Raw genomic sequence first — 19,955 nt, forward strand, 5'->3', positions numbered from 1 at the left:
GAGACTGACAGAGCTCTTCCATCCACTGGTTCACTCCCCAAATGCTTGCAACAGCCATGTCTCAGTTGTGTCAAACCTTGGGCCAAGAACTCAATCCAGGTCTCTACCATGGGTATCACAGACCCAACTGTTTGGTTCATCACCACTGCCTCCCAAGATGAGCATTAGCAGGAACTGGAATCGGGCAGAGGGAGCTGAGACTTGAACCCAGGCACTCTGATATGAGATACGGGCCTCTCAAGTGGTGTCTTAACCCTTAGGCCAAGTGCCAGCCCTTACATTCATTCCATTAGGTTTTCAGAGAGCAGCCAGAGGTGTGGGGCAGTGCTCCTGCATCTACTCTGGCATTGAAACGACCAAACAAGCAGTGCTAGAATTAGCGTCGTGTTCTTGTGATCCCTGTTCAGACCTCCTTTCATCTTGAGTGTCAAGTCTGATCTATTTCTCGTTTGTAAAGTGAATAATTTGGCTTTAGCTGAGTTTTCTCTTCCATGCAATGGGAATAATGGCATTTGCTGAACTCGACTTTTGGAGGATTGGTTTAAGGTATGTGGAACACTCAACACAGGGCAGATAACTTCTCTCTTCAGAAATAACAGGAGAAATCTCTATGAATCAATTCCTTCTCCTTCACCAATTTGGTAATGAGGAAATCGGCTCTCCTGGCTTAATATTATGATACTTTTGCAACAGCAGCAAATGTGGATCCCAGCTGTCAGTTTTAAGGAACTATTCATCTACTCTCATTGGAAGATCGGTCAGCTTAATTCTACTTTCTGGGCAGAGTATGGTCCTGGTCTAGAGGAGAAATATACCCAAGTCAGAGCCACTCTGTTGCAGGTGGCAGAAAACCCAACTTCAACTGGTGATGGAAAGAGAGCAGACTCTGGGAGTTTTTTTTTTAACATATATTTTTCAAATTTTAGTTTTAGAGTAGTTTTAAATTTACAGAACAAAAATCGTGAGTTAGTAGAAAGAGTTCCCTTTTACTCCCACAAGTGAACAGTCTTCAGAGGCAGCTTGGTTCAGGGCTTGGGGAAACTGGTGTCACCAGGACTATTCTGTGTGCTGCTTCTCCTGGGTTGGTTTGATTCTTCAGTTCCTCTCAGAGGCACATGCATCATTAGACCAGGCCAGTGAAAGAGTGAAGCAGTTTCCCTTAGCACTACTGGGAAGTCTTGAGAGTTGATTGGATTGAACCAACATGGTTCATAGGTTACTACTGAAACCATTAGTGTGCCTAGAATGTGGACTTTGGTTCCCTGTTCCCTGTGGGAGTTAAGGATGGAGCCCCTGGGTCATGTCAATTGAAACTGGTGAAGATGGATAAACAATACCCCCTGCCCCCCAAGTCACTGCCACTGGTACCCACCAATGAGGCTGTACTTGGAAGACAAGGAAATCAACATTGGGAGGTTGTACAACAGGACCACCACTGGGAGACCATACAAAATGCATCACAATAGCCTCTAAAAAAATCTCTCTTTTCAGTGGGGTTGTCTGAGCAATGCTTAAGAATTCCAAGTGGAAGCGACATCCCTCTCAAATGCTTCAGATATTTGATTTTTGCAAAGTCAGTTGTACTTCTTTAGTCAGCGTATCATGAAGCCATAATATTCAGGGTCAGAATTTAATTGACAATTGACTGACATGTATATGGTGTCTGAGAAAGTAGTGTGCGTGAGATAAGATGACATTAGCAGCTGTATCAGATAAATACCTCAAATCTCAGACTTCACAAGCTTGGTTTCCCTTCCTGTGAAGCCCAAATGGATGCTCCTAATTGGTGGATTACTCTCCTCTAAGTAACAGTATAGGCACCCAGCCTCCCTCCCTCTTGTGGCTCTGTGATCTTCAGCATGTCTTTCAAGATGGCAGTGAAAGTGACAAAGCTGATGATTTTTGGACCCAGCCTTGGATGTGTGGGGAATCTTCAACTCGTGTTCCTATTGGCTATAACTGCATCATGTCCATGCCAAACTGCACGGGATGTTGCACTACAGTCTAGCTTTGGGTGCAGAGGGAGGAGGACATAAATTTGGGGAGCAGCGAGCCACTTCCTGTCATAGAGTTTGATTCCCTTTGCTATCTGCTCATATTCGGTTGTTGTTTTTGGTGGTGGTGCTAGTGGTGTATGTGTGTGTGCAAAGATACACTTAGCATCAGAGTAAGGTTGGCTGTGAAGTTGCCTTTCTTGGCCAGAGGTAGAGGAAGGTAGAAACTTTGGGCAAATTCCTCAGAATCTGTGGTCCGATCCCTGGTGGCAAAGGGATAGAACTTTAGGAGGGCAAAGAGAGTCTAAAGAGCTGTAAGGGAAGAAGTATTTCTAAGATTAAATGTTGGTGCTGAGAGTAGGGCACTGGATAACGATTCCTTCCTTGACCTTCATCTAATGATCCATTCTTCATTGTCCAGGTGGTCCTGGAAACTAGACTTGCATGTCCAAGCAGCTGTATGTCCCACACTATGTCTCATCCACAAACTTCGATTATTTACTGACCCAAGCCTTGAAATTCTATCACTGAAATATTTACAGTCAGGGATTCTGGTTGATTTAAACTAAAATACAAACTTTAGTTGATTAGCAGTGACTGCTTGCAGTACTGTGCCGGAAAAGAAATTGTATTTAGGCCCAGTTAGTATGAGAGGGAATTGTAATTAATCAATGATGTAGGTAATGAGAATTGGACATTGGAATAATGGCAATAATGCACTGTGTTTGAAAGCAAGCTAAACTAAATATTACTTGAAATATGCATTAAGGTATATTTGTTACTTAGACTGAGTAACTTAGTCACATCATTTTCCAAAATAGCTGGGGTCCTTAAGGGGAAAGTGAATTTTAAATTGGAGAAGTAGAAACAGGTAATTTTGGAGTCTCAGGAAATTGGAAAGACGAGAGAATATAAACTTGGAGTCCAGTGCAGCAGGAGTCAGAGCTGTCATTCCTTCTTTGCCTTCCCACGTTATCCCCCTGTCTCTGCATTGCTCCATACTCTGGGATGCTGATCTCTGTGGTCTGTCTCTCCAGGCTTCCTTGACATTTGACGTCCAGTTGGGCTTGGAGTGCGCAGAGATCTGTCTTAGGGAAGAGTAGGAGAGAAAGGCCAGGACATTTCTTTTTGTCTCCCTCTTGCTCCCATTCCAATGCCACTGACTGCAGCCGTGTCTTCCATGACTGTGTCTCCCATGGTGTGGCCTTTCCACATCCAGCCCTAGGGGTCAGAGGAGGTGTTCTGCTTTGCTAGTCTCTGATGCCACGGCATTCTGTTTATTGCCTCCAGCTTTTCCACGTCTCTCTAAGTGGTTTCTTCAAGCGGTCTCTGTATGTAAACCATCTGTCTCAGACAAATTCTAAACCCTAAGGGGATCCTGGCTCCTTCAGGGTGCTTAAAGATTTTGATGGTGAGTAAAAATTGTGACAAGTCAGAGAGAGAGAGAGACCAGAAGGCCCTGCAGAGGGAGACTTTATTTGGCTCAATCCTTTATCAATAGCAGTCTTCCTTGTTTTTCCCCTTTTCCCAAATTGGATAAGGGACATTTCTCTTAAAAACTGGAACTCAAGAGTTAATTGGGGCCTGGGATTATTGCTTCCCTGATATTTGTCCCCAGAGCTCTGGAAGTGAGGACCAGTGGGATGGATTTGGTCAATATTGTCTGGTTCCAGGCAGGAAGTTCCTAATACTGGGGTACTTGACTCTAGCTTTGAAGTTAAAGTAGACTCATTGACACCCTCAGGTCTGCTATTCATGGATGTCTTTGGGGTGGGTTCCATTTAAGTGATTTATCCTGGGTTAAAACCAGCTGCTAGGGCTGAGTCTTAATGAAAGGGTCATGGATGGAAGGAGGTGATTCTCTCAGTCAAGAGTAGCCAGGTCTCAATACTGCTCTTCCCATCTCTGCCCCAACCTGCAACCCTCCACTTCAGTGTCAGCCTAGAGTGTGATGTCCTCCTTCCACCTATATCCCATAGAGACCACTCTGGAACTTAATTTTTGGGTCACAGTGGCCTTGAAGTCAGTTTCACATGGGTCATAATGTTAGGACATTCAAGTCCACACAGCAAACCCTGATCCAGCTCTCATGCTTTAGGGTCAGCACAAAGTCCACATGAGAAAGATCACACATGATGCATCTGCCAAAGACCACCGGCATCTGGCACCAATGTAGGACTTCATGGAGCAGCTGTACTGGGACCAGAAAACCTTCCTCCCTCTCCCTTCCTCTTTCCCTCCCTCCTTTTCTTCCTTATTCCCTCCTTTCTCCTTTTTAAAATGTAGATTTATTTATTTCGTTATTTGAAATGTGGAGTATGGGGCGGGGGGTGAGAGAGAGAGAGAGAGAGAGACAGAATGAATGAACCTGTCTATTGGTTCACTCCCCAAATGGTTGCAGTTGGCAGGGCAGAGCCAAGAACTTCATCCAGGTACCCCACATGTGCTCAAGGGTCCAAGCATCTGGGCAATCGTTTGTTGCTTTCCCAGATGCACTGATGCATTAGCAGGGAGTTTGGAAGTGTGACAGCCGGGACCTGAATCAGCACTCCCTTATGGCCACAACATCAACCTGCCCCTGCCTGCCTGCTTCCTTCCCTCCCTCCCTCCCTCCTTCCCTTCCCTTCCCTTCCCTTCCCTTCCTTCCTTCCTTCCTTCCTTCCTTCCTTCCTTCCTTCCTTCCTTCCTTCCTTCCTTCCTTCTTTCAAGGATGCCCGACTGCTATTTGCTCAGATGTCTGACCCTTTTCCAGATGATTTCTGATAACTTAGTGTAATCTTTGCCTGCCCTTTAATACTTATTAAATGTTAGTTTCTCATCTGTCTTATAGTTTTTGAGATACGTTTTCAACATTTTGCTTGAAAGGCAGGAAACCTGATCTTAGACATTGCTGTGTGACTGTGGGGAACTTCATTCGCTTCCCTGATCTTCTGATTTACTCCTGGGAAGGATGACTGAGCAGGACCAGATGACAGCTAGAACTTCCGTTGCTGGTGGCAACAGAACTCTCTGTTTTGACAGGTGGCAGTAGAGGCGTCTGCAAGTCACTGGCGGCTGCCAGTATGCATCCTGGAGAGGTTTCAAGGGGGCCGTGGACTCACACTGCCCAGAAGGAGTACAGAGAAATGTGCCTTCAGGAGTGACCCTCTGTACTGCGCTCCCTGGCAACGCAGCCAGCTGTTGATTAATTAAAGGAAGAGAGAGCGCAGAAAGCTGAAATCCACCTGATTTTCAAGCCTCTTCGGCAGCCGCAATTTCAACTTCCTCTCTGATTCCATCGCACTTCTATTTCTTTTGCCCTTTCTCTGAAGAGTAGAATTGCTAACAAGGAAAAAGTGGACTGACTTAAATTTCATTGTCTTTAATTTCCTCAATGCAGGCTGAGGTAGAAGTGCTAATGAGCACTGGAAAGTCAACAAAGATCCATAGGATGGGTGCGAGGAAGGGCTAGAGAGGCACATCCCCTGCCCGAGTGATGAAATGGTGAAGGTCTTCCTTGGGGCGTGTTGGGTGCTGTGACACACAGCCCCACCGTGCCCTGGCTGCGCACGGTGTAGGTGCATCTTCATTCGAGACCGGGCGTGCGCGGCCCTGGGCAGTCAGTCTCTCAGGAACCACGATTCTGCCATCCCTGGTGCAGCAGATGCGTCCATCGACTCCTCTGCCTCTGGCTTGGAGGTGAAAACAGAGCATGTGGAGGGTAGTGAGGACTCTCCTCTGGATCAGGCCTGAACTGACAGCATAGATACAGCAGACCTCGCATGTGCCGAGAGGCAGACACATGGCTCTGCCCGGTTGCAGTGGAAGCCAGGATGTGTAGCTTTGCAGCACTTTCAAAAAGAAAAGAAACAAGGTGGGTGAACCTGTTAGACCCTCTGAGTGAGGATGCTAACACGTCGAGAGGCACACCCCAAAGACTCAGAGTCCAGACCAGCTGATGCAAAAGCAAGAGGATTTATTCGGCGTCTGCACAGACGGGCCTCCTGAACTCGGGAGTCCAGAGAGCGCCCCCAGCACAGAGCCACACGGTTTATATACCCGCTGCGACCAATCAAAAGCACTATAGTGTCCATGCACACAGCAGTCCAATCCGTGAGCTGATCATGTGAAAGGCATGCTTCCTCCATCCAATCAGCGAGCTGATCATGTGAAAGGCATGCGTCCTCCATCCAATCAGTGAGCTGATCATGTGAAGGGCATGCGTCCTCCATCCAATCAGCTACGGGATCACATGGGAGGCATGCACCTCGTCGCCATTTTGCTGTTTACTTCTTTAGTAGTTCCTTTCCCTGTCAGCATCATCTTGTTCACCCTGAGGGGGACGACGTCTCACTCCCTTCGTTCCCCTGGAGGGAGAGCAGTGTCCCGCTTCCCACACCGTTATCTGAGTATTAGGAGGCATACAAACTGGGTTAGGTCTTAGCACAGCCAGGCACAAGTGTCGCAGCTAGCTAAGCATAGGGCCCCTTATTTTTATAGCTGCACCTAATTTTAGCTCTGGGGAAAAAGTTTAGGGCAATAATTTTTAAACTTTAATTTTATTTGGGGCAAAGGTGACTTCTTGTTTTTAATAGCATTAGCTTAAGTCACTCCATCTTGGTTTGATTTTAAGGTTCTTCAAACCCAGCATTGATTCTGCCCACAGATCCTTTGTCCATGCTGGGTGATCTCTCCTGGAGCGCTCCGGGCTCAGACGTGGGGCAGGAACTGTTCTCAGCACCCACCACCTGTTCTCATCCATGCCCTTCCTCCTGGTTCTTGCTCCATCCCTTCCTTCCCTGGGGCGCAGACCCAATTGCTGAAATTCAGAAAATGCTCTCTGTGGGTACCTGGCTCTCATGCAAAGAGCGAGAAGACAAATAACCACTCTTTCCCTACAGTGTAGTCGTTAGGGATAAGGCTTGCTGCTCTTCAGAGGTGTTTTGAATCCTTGTTGTTATGGGCCTGAGTTCTCCCAGTTATAGAGCAAGGCTGTTGTGGTGTTGATGGGGTAGTGTTTGTTAGGATATCAAGGTCTACAGTATATTCACCTAGAACTCAGTGGACTCAGAAAGGGAAGAAATCTTTCAGGCTTTTGCTTCCAACATCAGTTGTTACCATGGAGAAGAATGATGTCCTTGGATGTCTTCCCTTTCCTGCTAGTTAACGAGTAGACATTGAATGCATCATGGCCTCTTGTAACGAGGAGTGCAGGGGGAATGAAGAAGAACCCATCTTTCCCTGTATGCAACAAAAACAAGCACAAGGAGAGGATGTCTCATTCTTAGGACATCGAAGGGACCATGTAGGTGACTGAAGAGCTGTGCTGGGAAAGCGTAAACATACTGCAGGGAAATTAGAGTTGATTTTGAAATGTTGGCACTTAGCAGACATTGTGGAAATCTAATCTTCTGTTTCCCAAGGTAATAAAGTAAAACTAATTCTTAATAGTCCTAACTCAGTGTCTGTTTTAGTTTGGATCACATTAGGACTTCAGATGCCATGATTATAGTCCTGAATACTGTAATAATAAGAGCAACTGACTTCTGACACCAAGTACGTACCCAGCTGCATGGTTGCCTTATGCCAAGGCAGCTTTCGACTAATGATTTAAAACCAGTATCAGTTGGCTACAGAGTTCAAGTCTTTCTGCAATATGACTTTGGCTCTTAGAGTTGTATAGAAGTTGATGTCATTTGATCAAGTTCATCTGAGGACCCTACTGTGATACATCAGCAATGCCTTTGTTACTCTGCATAGAGATTGTATAATCCTTGTTGTACTGCTTGGTAAATAATCAGTGGTGGTGAGGGATTGTCTCCAACAGTTTTATTGGGAGGGAGTGCTACTCAGTTCTAGTCCAATGGGTAAAATAGGCTTCTATGGGCCTCAGTTCCATAGGGGCCAGGGCCCTGCTCATGGGTCACAGCACAGTTAGATGTCCAGAATTACACACCCAGACCCCAGGTTTCTGAGTGAGTCCCTGGGGGGCTGTGCAAGTGCTAACAGTGGTCAGTGTGTGGGCAGCGATGACATTACAGGGGAGCAAAGGAATAGAATGCATCTGGGCTGTAGGGTGGGCGTCAGTGTTTCCTCTTTTTGGGAGTTACTTGATAAGCAGGACATGTAGAGGGATCTCAGAAAGACTCTGGGTTCGTTGCACCCATGGAGAGACCTCCAGCACTCTTGTGTATAGTGGGCTGGGTAGCTCTGGTGGACAAGGTGTGTTCACAGCCAGGTCATGGAGGGCAGGTTGGCTGAGGCTAGGCCAGCTCTTGCCAAATCCCCTTCCCAAGAGCAATGGCTGGTGAGTGTCTGAGGTCCTTCGTAGATCCGATTCCTCAAGATACCCAGGGAGTGGATGAAGGACAAAGGCTAACCCTTGTGTGACAATTTTGCTGCTCTTTCGTCTCCCCTACCAGGAAAGTCAGAAGTACTAGAAATTATTTTGTTAACCAAATGGAGAATGTAATGAACCCATTACACTCCTTTTTTCAAAAGACCTGCAATATCTTTATCTGTGCAATTAATTAGCCTGTGTCTGTGAAGTGTTCCAAGCGTGTGAAGTGCCACAGATAGCTTGTGTTATTAATTATTATTGTGCGTGGGAAACATAACTGGATTTCTTGACCTCTGTGTATTTAACAGCTCCTGTTTAATGGTGCTTTAATTGCTGCCTTATTTTTTGATCAACATAGATTCTCTTTGGTTGGTGATATACTCAGACTTTTTTTATGCCTTCCAAGATTTTCTTTGGAAAATCAAGTTTTGGAAATGTGTGTGCAAATGTGAGTGGCAGTGATGAGTGACTGATGTTGTCTAGGAGGGGAAGGGGTTTGCGACTGTGTGGGAGTGGGTTTCAAGAAGATGCATCTACTGGCCTCAAGTTAAATTAACAGGGGAAGAAACTGGAAGCAGGGAAGAATCCTGCTTAGGCATGAAGTAATGAATATTCGAGCTAAGAGAGTGATTGGGAATTGGGGAGTGTGTGGTTGAGAGAAAGATTTATTGCTTTAAGAACTGTTGAGGATAACGTCCTAATGGGCCCGTGGTGTGCTGGGGCACAGTTGTAGGTAGCTCAACTGCTCTGTGTTAAAAATGAGGAGAAATAATGCAGCACAAAGCCTCAGTTAGGAAGGATGAATATGTCGTAGAGCTTGTTGTATAACATAGTGCCTGTGGGTGACAACAGGGCATTGTGCACTTCAAATATGTTAAATGCAATAGATCTCATAGGAAATGCTGTCTCTGTCACACACACACACACACAGAAATTTTGGAAGGGGTAGACATACTTTGATTGTGGTGATGGTATCACAGGTATAAACATATGTTCAAACTCATCAGAATGTATACATTAAATAACTGTATTTCTTTGCACATATGATCCTTGACTTATTGTGGACTTGGGTACAAATAACCCCATAGTGAATTGAAAATATCATAAATTGAAATTCATGTAACATACCTAGCCTGCTGACCCTCAGAGCTTAGTGCACAGTGCGTTGGCAGAATGTCTTGTGTTCCCCTATCGTGACTTCATGGCTGGCTGGGAGCAGCAGCTCATTACCACTCACCAACATTGTGAGATTCTATCATACCATGTATGACTAGCCTGAGAGAAGGTCAAAATTCAAAATCAAAGTACAGTTTGCCCTAAATCCAGGTTGCTTTTGCTTTCCCACTATTGAAAATTTTTAAGTGGAACCATGCTATATTATGTTGGGGACCTAGGGGTATATTATATCTCAATAAAACAGGTGGGGAGAGAGGGAGAGAGAGGGAAGGAGAGACAGAGACAGAGAGAGAAAGAGAAATTTGTGGAGGTGGAAGCAGACTTGTAGATGTATAGATGCAAAAGGAATTTGGGAAGAGAATGAGCAATTGGAGTCCGACTGGCTTGAGGAAGAAACCTCCAGCAGCAAATAAGTGGTTAGAGTTAGGCGTGCAGCAGTTATTGTCGAAGTATTAAGCAGAGATCTGGCTCACAATCAGGGTGCCTGCTATTTTGGACTTCAGTGCATTGTAATACTCACCCGCTGTTACTCTCAGGGGTCAGAGGAATTGTGCAACATGCAAGACTGTGGGAATGGTGCTTGTAGGAGTCAGAGTGTTCTACCTTTGGATTGGCAGCTGGCAGGAGACAGTGGAAAGAAGACGGGGCTGTTGAGAGTGTGTGTAGACCCCCAACGCAAAGCTGTCGCATGTAGCTGAGAACAAAAGCTGCAAGGGAATTCAGTAAAACCCTGAACTGGACATGGATTTCTTGGAGTATATGAGAAGGAATCCAGCTGATTTTATTTCATTTTCAAAACCAAAGTGACTTCAGCTAACATCTAGGTACCCAAAGGAAGGACAAAACCAGAGAACTGGAGATACTTTCCAAACTGAGGGTTGTGTTGCTGAACTTTGTCGTAAGAAAGGAGCCCAGTGTTTTCCTCTCTCCACCTTTGACCCTGTTTGCCCACTCATTATTTTCTTCTTTTCTAGATTATGATGAGAAAATGATCCTTTCAAAGCTTTGTGAAAACCCTTTTTTTCTGAACCACTCTGTTCTGAATTTCTCTGGGGTTTTAACGGACTAGTCTAGATATCATCAGTCTGGATCATTTTTGACTTTTATGAGATAAGGCCCCAGAGAAGCCTGTCCCGTATCACTTCTGGCTCTGGGTGCCAGAGGAGGATGAACTAAACTCATTTTCCCCAAGCTCTTCAGAGAGATCTGGATTGGAGATCTGAATTGCAGACAAGAAATGCAAACATAGGGATGCAGACAAGAAATAAAGCACAGGGATGAAACATTGTTTCTTTCTTGTTGTTGTTGTGTGTGTGTGTGTGTGTGTGTGTGTAGGACTTAGTAGTGAAGAGCTAGAAATTGGAAATTGGGATATAAGCTGTTTGGGAATTCTAGACCAGACAACTTTTGTAACTATGTAGCCATGTGACCCCATACTAGGTTTCCCTGTCTCTCCTCCTCCTCCTCCTGTGCCTAACTCTGGCATTCTGTCTATCCATTGTTTAGCTTTTCATTATATTGCCTCTATTGTCAAAACTCTGCCTAACCAGTCATTTTGTCTGCCAGAAAAAAAAAAAGTACAGTAAGCTTGTCTTATATGAACGAACTGATTCAAGATATCAGACTACTGCTAAAGTAGTCTCACTCTGAGGAGTGAGAATACCTTACCTACTTGCACCCTGGTGCTCACCTGTGAGACGGCTTGAGTGTTGGAGTCACCTGTTGTCCCCATGGAAATTTCCAGGCCCACCCAAGTACGTCAGCCATGTCAACGGTCACAGCATGTCTAAGACAGAACCGTTCCTTCTATTTCTTTCCCTTGTCATTCCCAGATGCAAACAGGTTGAAGATGGGAGCTGTCTTTAATGGAACCTGAACAGTGCCTAACCTCTGTGGATATTCACTGAATGCTAAGTACCAACAGTGATCATACAATATGATGCCCCGCTCACTGGGGAGAGAATACTAAACAGCTTGGAATTTTCCTGTTGCCGGCAGAATGGCCCAGGAGCATCCTGAGGTGAATTTAGCAACCTCAGTGATTCAGATTGCATCTCCCGTAAGAAATCCATCTTCTAGCTTGAAGTAATTGTTTGGCTTATTGCTGGTTTGCTGTGTGATTTGTTAGTCTTCCCCAGAATCTTCCAGGTCTGGAAGAAAGATATTGTTCTTTAATGATAAATAATCTCACAAAGAGAGAAAAATCCCAACATCTCTTCTAACTAGGGTCTTAGTCTTCTTTCTGTTCATCTGGTATTTTTCCCCCAACTGCTTCAGTTGCTTGAAGTAAATTATTACCATGTGAGCTCAATTTACGGAGCTGCTATGGAAAACAAGCTGTCACAAGCGATTAAGAAAATATCCCTATTTCTGTGTTGAGTGAAAAGGGAGAAAATTAACTTCATTCAAGACACACGGATATGGTTTTCATTGAGTCGGAGTCTTTCTCCATAGTGTCGGTGAAAAGCAGCAGCCACCTTCTTACCCTCCCTGGGTAAGAATCAATCTGGATGCCAGTCGTCTTCCACAGTGCCCTGGGGGAAGCTGTCAGAAACCTTGGTTAAAAGCTCTCTAAGGGGGCTGTAATGATTGGTTTGGGAAGAGCCAGGGTTAGTGGGTGTGAACATCATCTTCCCCCCTGAGATCTGCAGTGTGACACACGGCACCGCCATCCTCCTCTGGACAACTGTCTAAGCGTCACAGCGGCAGCGCTGGGCGGGGCATCCATTCACTTATTTGGTTTTAAGTGCAAAGCTACTGAAAAAGTTGTTGGAAAAGTGAATTAAGAGATGAATTTCTGTTGGTGCAAAAGATGTTAAAATGCATGCATACCATGGGTCTTCAAGAAGTTCATGGAAAACACCTATTATGAGAAGACCATGGATTTCAACAACTTTTTTGCCACCCGAATACAATTATCTTCTAATTTTATTTTCCATGATCATTTTGAAATCCCACTGTATGGCTTACTAAATGTGAGATGCTCAGTGATGGGACAAGGAGATAATAAACACATCCTTCTCTCAAATGGCCACACTGTATAGATGAACAAATAATTATGGGCTCTCTCTGATGAGTAGAATGACAGTGACAGAGGAGTCGGAGGGTGGGCTATTAAACCACAGATGAGGAGCAGCTCCTTGGTTTAGTAGGGACGCATGGGCATTAAGGAGGAAGTGACACCTGAACTGCTTTCACGACAAATGGAAATTTGTCAGTTGAAGAAGGGGCTAGGAAAGACACCTTTGGTGTACCACCTTATATGTCCCCTGCTCCTTGAAATTGAGGTAGAATTATTTTACGCAACACATCCATACCTTGTCAAGTTCCAAAGAAAGGACCATCTCATGACCATTTCTACTTCTTGGTGCTCATCATTAATTCTAGTGGCTGTCAAACACAGAGTTGATCCTGGGTTGGGTGCCTTGTAACATCTAATCTGCCTTCATTTTATTCCCATGTATACAGAGGGGGAAGCTGATGGCACTCAGAGAGCCTGGTCTATTTCCCCAAATCTAAGCTTTTCTCACTATAGCATGCTCCAAAAAAGTAATTCTGTTCAGTCTTAGTGGAAAAAGCGCTCCACCTGACCTCTCCACTTTCTATCATAACAAGCCTACTTCAAGTTGATGGTATTTGCCTGAAAAGGTGAGTGATTTCTTGTGCTTCCTTTTTACTTTTAAGTATTGTCAGACTTTGAAATGTATATTTCAATGAAACATTTCCATTTTTGTATAAAGATACATTTTGATGCTTCTATATTTTTGTATGTAGACCATAAGAGAAACTTGAACTCCTGGGTCAGATGTTGATAGACTTCAGGAAGCACTAAGCTAGCAAAGCCAATCTGACAGAGGAAGAAAGAAGATGGTGAGGTTCATACAGGACTATAAATGTATAATTAGGTAGGAGGAATACGTGCTGGTGTTTCATTTCTCTGTAGGGAGACTATGTAATGAACAGTATGTTTTGAAATATCTAGAAGAGAGAATGTTGAGTGTTCTGTCACCACAAAGAAATGGTAAATGTTTGAAGTGACACATATACCAATTAGCCTCTGATGTGGTCATTACACAGTGCACGTATGCACTGGAACATTACATTGTAGCCCATACATTTATATAATTATTATATGTCAATTGAAAATAAAATAAAAATAATGAAATGCTGAACTGGCTGATTTCCGGGTGTAAAGATCTGCACCTTCATGGTCCCCCTCACCTGTGAGGATTCTGCAGTTTCCAGTTAAGGCTTGCTTTCTTTTTATGAAGAATATTAGGAACTGTAATGCTGGCTATTGTTCATAGACCGATCTCTGATAACGAGCACTGGCCATGAATTATTCTTTATTAGGCACAATGTTAGACTGGGTTTCCCAGGCTTCCCTGCAGCTTCCTCTGCCCATGTGGCCGAGCGAATGGTGGGTACCACTTCCAAGACTGCTCCTCACGCTCTTCACTGTTTCCAGCTACATGATATGTAGATGACTTTGAAGGTGATCTTAGAAGCTGAAGAGCCCTTGTCAGCTGGCTCCCTGCATGGCCATAGGAACGACTGGTTCTCCACCAAGAACTGTTACTGAAAAAGGAATAATCTTCTACGCTTCAGGTTTTTTGTTTTTTGTTTTTTTTTGCCTTATTTGTTACAGCAGCTGGTGTGACCCCATTGACCCAGGCCACCCTCTCTGGGACTTTATTGTTACAAGTGTAGCATCTATGCGAGTCCTGTAGATTCCACTGTAGCAAACTCAGCAGAGGCAGTCTCAAGTCTTTATGAGTCTTTAAAAGGAGGTACACAGGTGCATGCAGAAGGCCAACTCTGCCTATACTTGTGACTTGTCCCTCAAGGACTTCTCGGGCATGAGGGTACATGTTCTGACTGTCCTGTAGAAGCGAGCTTTTCCCTTGATTAAGTCATCAACCTTGTTCCTGCTGTTAGGTCCTGTTGAGATTTCTCACCACCAGGGCTTGCCATCTCTCTGCCCTTATTTCTACTCTTCTTTTGAAGAGTTGTTCATTGCGGTGATTTGCTTACCTCAGATTTTTTTCCAAATTTCATTCACATAAGGGGAGTGAGGAGCTTTCTGAAGTCAGAGCTTCCGAGTGAAAGCTGTGTTTGGGGAGAGAGCAAAAGTGTTCTTCCCTCTGTCATTTTCATCGGGGAAGGCACTGGCACAGACCTGGTGCCAGTGAATGCTTTTTTTTTAAACACCAGGTTAGTATTGAAAAATGTGCACACACTCTGTCGTTTCTAGAGGTCTCCCTGCATCAGAGTTGGAGAGAGTTCTCCTGGGTAGATTTTAGGACCCTGGGCTTTTGTTAATGTTGTTGAGATTTAGAAGCAATGTTTATCAGAGACCTTCAACCAGAGTGGCATAGAAGGTGGGCTCCCAAGAGAGGAAAAAACCAGAAGGGGCCAGTGGTAGTGAGGTTTGTAAGCACAATTTGAGGGAAGAAAAAAACTTATCAGCTTGACATTCAGTCCCAAGGCTGGGACAAATCCCATCAAAAGACCTGATTTGCAATCTTTTATTCTATCTGGCTTGCTCAGGATAAAACAGAGAAGTCAGAAGGGTGGGCTAGGTGACTTGTTTAGAGTAAACTGTATGCTATTCTTATGGTAAGATTGGAAGCTTTCAAGGAGTGAGCAACCAGGCACTTTTGACCTTGCTAAAAAACAACCCTTGGGGGAAAGCAAGCCCTCTGTACCCCAATTTCCACTGACTCCTCCCCACTCCTCCAGAAGAATGCACCCTAAGTTCTGTTAGTGAACTGGGCAATGTTTGCTCTGGCTGCTTCATGCTGAAAAGGGGTGGGGGTGGGAGTGAAGACGGGGTTCCAGCGGGAGGTGGCTTCTCCAGGGGGACACAGTGCCAGCTTGCAGAAACTGCTTCTATCTGAGGTTTCATGTGCATAGCCACCTAGAATGTCACTGTTTCAAGTCTGGAGAAAATGAATCTAACAAGCAGGTTAAACTCACAGGGTCTAAAACAAAGGACAGAGTCATTATTAGAGGACCTAAGACAGGGGCTGTCTAGACCACGAGCAAGTTTTCCCATTGAGAGACAAATAGAAACTGACAGAAGAGCCTGGCAAAAATCAGGTGGGCTTTAAGGCCTTGCCTGTTATGAGGCCAGACCTGTCTGTCTCTTCAGATGGGGGACAGCCTAAGGGAGTTGTGAACCTCCTTAGGGAAGGCATCCTGTGGACTTCCATTACCTAGCTGGCCAGGGAGGAGAGCTGGCTTGAAGAGAGGATAGATGGCATCTCTCAAAGGAAAACACTTTAGTTAATTTACAGTGCTGCCTGCAGCGTTGCTGACCTTACTTGGCCATCCCCTCAACAGCAGTGGGTACTTTGGAAGCTGGGCTGAGTGAAGGGCTTTTCAGCTCAGAGCCAACAAGGTCTGTGGCTCAGACCTGGGAGTCCTTCCACCCTGGGCTTCTTCCACTGCCGCTCCAGTTGGCCCATCAGCAGACAATAAGCTAGGAAACGTTTCTTGCTGAGCAAATCCAATTCTCAGTTTATTCAAATGTTCCTGAGGGTGATCTGACAAGGAGTGGGCAGAACAGTCCCTGACCCTGTTGCTAGAATCTTGAGAACAAGTTAGATGGTTGTCTTCCCTGGGACACTATGTTCCTCTTTCTTCCTGGTCCTAGAGCCAGGTGAAGGCTGGAGCAGCAGGATGCTTGTGAGCTACACAGTAGCCAACAAGTGGAATCTTCAAGATATTTCGGGAGATTGGCAATATGGTAGACGTGGGACAGCTTGGCAGTTGGGAGTTTGAAAGTATGTGTTAGATAGTATGGATTACTACTTTTACAGCCATACTTCTTGGTATTTTTAACTTAGCATGTCACCACCCAGATTGAACTGAATTTTATATATTTCTGTAGGCAGAGGCATCTCCTTCTACTTCTGGTGGATTTCCATAGATGTTTATCACAGAACATTCAAAGTCTCCAGATATTTACCACGGACAAATTGTTGTTGTTTTAGGCACCAGAATTTTTATTCACTCACCTTCTTGATTTCTTTGAACATTCCAAGCATTATATAAATATTTTAAGCCAAATTAATTTCTTTTTGACCTGGAACTATGATAGGAAGCATCACATTGCAAGGTGATGGCAGAGCTATGCCCGACTTTATGTTTTTTTTTTCTGGCCCTTCTAATTGTCTGGTGGTCAGTATTCTTGTCCTTTCCTGGCCAACTCTTATGGGGGTTAGAATAATCCCTGTAAAATAAAGACTAAAAGTTCTATTCTCTTTTTTATTTATTTATTTTTATTTGACAGATAGAGTTAGACGGTGAGAGAGAGAGACAGAGAGAAAGGTCTTCCTTCTGTTGGTTCACCCCCAAAATGGCCGGCGCACTGCACCGATCTGAAGCCAGGAGCCAGGTGCCTCCTCCTGGTCTCCCATGCAGGTGCAGGGCCCAAGCACCTGGGCCATCCTTCATGCCCTCCCGGGCCACAGCAGAGGGCTGGACTGGAAGAGGAGCAGCCGGGACTAGAACCTGGTGCCCATATGGGATGCTGGCACCGCAGGTGGAGGATTAACCAAGTGAGCCATGGCGCCGGCCCCAAAGTTCTATTCTCACCCATTGTTCTGAGGTTTATGAAATGGCCCAGCCCTAGGCCAGGCTGTCAGGAACACTCAAACTTCAGTGGTTTTGTCTTGCCATTCAGTACGGTGCCTCTCTCTGCTATGGGCTCTATGGGCTGAGCAGAGAGTGAACCTGTACAGCAAGCTCTAGAGGCTAGGTGAAGGCCCACGTGGCAAAGTACATGGACTTTCTGGGTACCACTACTGAGTTCCAGCCTTGGGAAGCACTGAGCTTAGCACTCAGAGACCTCTGGGTTCGTGGTTCCCTGTAGATGCCCCTTCCCACCTCCATTGTGACCAAGGCTTGAGGAGGACTCTCTCAATTCTCTGGCCCATACTTGCCATAGTATGCAAAATGCAGTGAGCCAATGACTTAGCGACTGGTGCCAGGGAGCCAGTGAGAGACATCACTGCTGAGTCATTCGCAAGGTTGGTGCCACTTACTCTTGGGAGGAGAGTTGGCACCCGGGCACTGGGAGGTGCTGTGCAGGTTTGGCTCTCAGCAGCCGCTGTGTTCAGACTTGACGGGGCCGTGTGGGACGTGCACAGGTACTGGGATTGCCTTTCACTCAGCTTGGCCAGCTTCATATTCAGCTTGCCCAGGTGGGCTTCAGCCACTGCTGCATCCCGATTGTTGGGCAAGAATGGAACCACATCATTGCTGGGGTGGGTCCACAGCTCAATCTGTGTCAGCAGCTGTTCTTCACAGAATTGCTCATCGCCCTGCTGGGGTGTCCCCTGGCACACTGCTGATTCATCAGTTGGTCCTTGGCCAACAGGATGATGTGGTACCCATTCCTCAGCCAGTAGCAGTCTACTGGGACTTGATGTTCATCTTCTCTACTGCATTCTTTTGGAGGCACATCAGTCTCCATGTCTAAGTGTCTAGTGTCGTTCACCACGACATCTTCCTTCATCTGCCCAAAGTGCCATCAAAGGCCGATGTCCACACAAAGATGTTGCTCTCCGGTGGTGGTCACCTCACAGCACTCCAAGGCAGAAGTGCATTTATGGGGTTGATCTTGATGGTGCTAATGTGGGCCCCAAATCCCTCAGGGTCTGGACACAGCCTTTGCCCACATTGCCATAGTCCACGACCACTGTCACTTTGCACGCAGTCATCACATCTGTGGCCTTTGATGCCATCTGTGAGAGACTCCTGACAGCCACAGAGGTTGTCAAACTTGTCCCTGATAAGGGAATCATTTGCAGTATCCCATTGGCCATCATCCTGCGGAGGTGGTGGACTCCAGGCTGTGGTCTGTTCAGATATGCCCCAGATGCCAGATAGGAGCTGTGGATACTTGATGTGGATGAGGTTGGTGAGGCCACTGCCTTCGTCTAAGATCTGCTTGATGCGCCACAGGACTGCTCATCCGTTTCACTCTTCCAGTTTGTCCTGGAGGGCTGGCCGCGGCTGTGGCTGCTGCTGCATGGTCTTCAGTGGAGATGTTGTAGCTGGAAGACTGCACCTCAGCACCCAGGGCAACAAGAGGCTCCACGGGGACACAGTCCCCACAGTCAAGGGCAGGCAGCCAGAGGTGCAGATGCCCTCCAGTGGCTTACAGGCTGAGTACATCTGCACGCTCAGCAGGACCAGCATCTTGTCCTCCGCAGTGTCCAGGGACGTGCAGCCCTGCGTGTCTTGTCCGGTGTCCACGACTTTGAATAGCAGTTTGTTAGAAATCCTGGTGGCTCTTCTGCACACAGTGTGTGACACAGTGGAGAGGCCAGGCTGCAGGCAGGGGATAGGAACTATGTGGATGGCGAGACCTGATACAAAGAGTTAGGGACAAGGGAAGCCTTACTTCTTACAGACACCATCTGGGGCCCATTCGTGGTGGCCCTGGCTTCCTCAGAATGTCTGGCTCCTGCCTCCCTCAACACGTAAGCTTTGTCATCACACGGGTGGGCTGGAGAGCTCAGCTGTGCCGTGTCACCTGGCTCCCACCGTGCAGGATGAGAGGAGGCACTGTCTGCCCTACGCCTTTCTCGTTACATGGAGAAGACTTCCCCTTGCATCCCCAAGAGGTTAACACGGGCCAGAACCAGGTGACCTGCCTGTTCCTGAAGCACTCACTGTCAAGGGGGGAAATGACCATGACGGGCGTGGACTAGTGATTTGGAATGAATAGAATAATGGGAAATCATTCACCAGGGCGCTCACCAGGGTACTAAAGCCTCCACACCCATGGCAGCATCAGACCATTACTGCACCTCCTGTTTTCTCTATTATAGATTAGATAGATTATATGTTGATGTTTAAAATATTTAAAACCCAGCATGTAATATAAAAATATATTCCCTCTTCTCCTTTAACTAAATTACAAATACTACATATTAAATTTACTTTTATTATGTATTTTATATTACATTAGTATAGGTAAATATGTTGCAGTATTATATATATACACTATAATGAATCTTTGCAATGTTATGTTTGTGTTATTATATATAGTATATCTATTATATATGAGATAAAGTCATATTATCTGGAAACTTCGATGAAAGTTCCATATGTTGAGACAGAAATCCTTCGTCCTATCAACCTGATTTCCTAGTTTGTTTTTGAAATTGCTGGTGTGCTCTTTTGGTTGGTGTAGCATTCAGTCGCTAAATGGTGTCCTGTTTAAGCCATGCCTTGATGATCACATCAAACGCATCCAACAGCTTTCCCATGGAATTGACCATTACTAGGGGTTGCGATCCTTGTCAGAACGCGAGTGCGGTTTGTGCTTTTGTCCTTACCTTAGCACTGAGTCCTCGGATGGTCTCCAGTCCTCCGCTGTCCTCCCTCACAGTGAGGCAGACTGGTGACAGGTACTGGTGTGGGACCAGAGATCCAAGGGTGTAACCCCA

At 45.7% G+C, this 19,955-nt stretch overlaps 1 long non-coding RNA gene and 1 pseudogene across 2 annotated transcripts in view; one reads left to right on the top strand and one right to left on the bottom strand.

Annotated features, from left to right (window-relative positions):
• Positions 1-18,828, bottom strand: part of LOC149127219 (adenosylhomocysteinase-like) — a 66,278-nt pseudogene extending 47,450 nt beyond the window's left edge.
• The window catches only part of LOC138849411 (uncharacterized), a 410,778-nt gene that overhangs the window by 89,666 nt on the left and 301,157 nt on the right, over positions 1-19,955 (top strand). The gene's annotated exons all lie outside the window — the stretch shown is intronic.

The sequence above is a fragment of the Oryctolagus cuniculus genome, chromosome 4, assembly GCF_051225735.1.
Source record: "Oryctolagus cuniculus isolate XC-2025 breed Fujian yellow rabbit chromosome 4, ASM5122573v1, whole genome shotgun sequence".
Classification (NCBI taxonomy): Eukaryota; Metazoa; Chordata; class Mammalia; order Lagomorpha; family Leporidae; genus Oryctolagus; species Oryctolagus cuniculus.